The sequence below is a fragment of the Penaeus monodon genome, chromosome 24 (assembly GCF_015228065.2).
Source record: "Penaeus monodon isolate SGIC_2016 chromosome 24, NSTDA_Pmon_1, whole genome shotgun sequence".
Classification (NCBI taxonomy): domain Eukaryota; kingdom Metazoa; phylum Arthropoda; class Malacostraca; order Decapoda; family Penaeidae; genus Penaeus; species Penaeus monodon.
The window spans coordinates 4,892,365-4,892,634 of NC_051409.1; positions in this window are offsets into that span (position 1 = coordinate 4,892,365).

Sequence of the window (270 nt, forward strand, 5' to 3'; positions counted from 1 at the left end):
CAGAAAAGGGATGAGTCATGTAAAGCAATAGATCAAATAAATCTATATCAATAAAACAAATAATTATCTATATTATTATATTAACGAAAATCCAAAAACAAACAAAATAACAAGAAAATATAAAAAAATATAAAAGATCATTAATAGATGAACGAAAGAATAACAGATAAACAATAAATAAACAAAGACAACAAATAAACAACGAAATATCAAAAAACAAACAAAGAATTAAATAGATGTTTCTTAATCAAATCATTATTGGCGTAATGG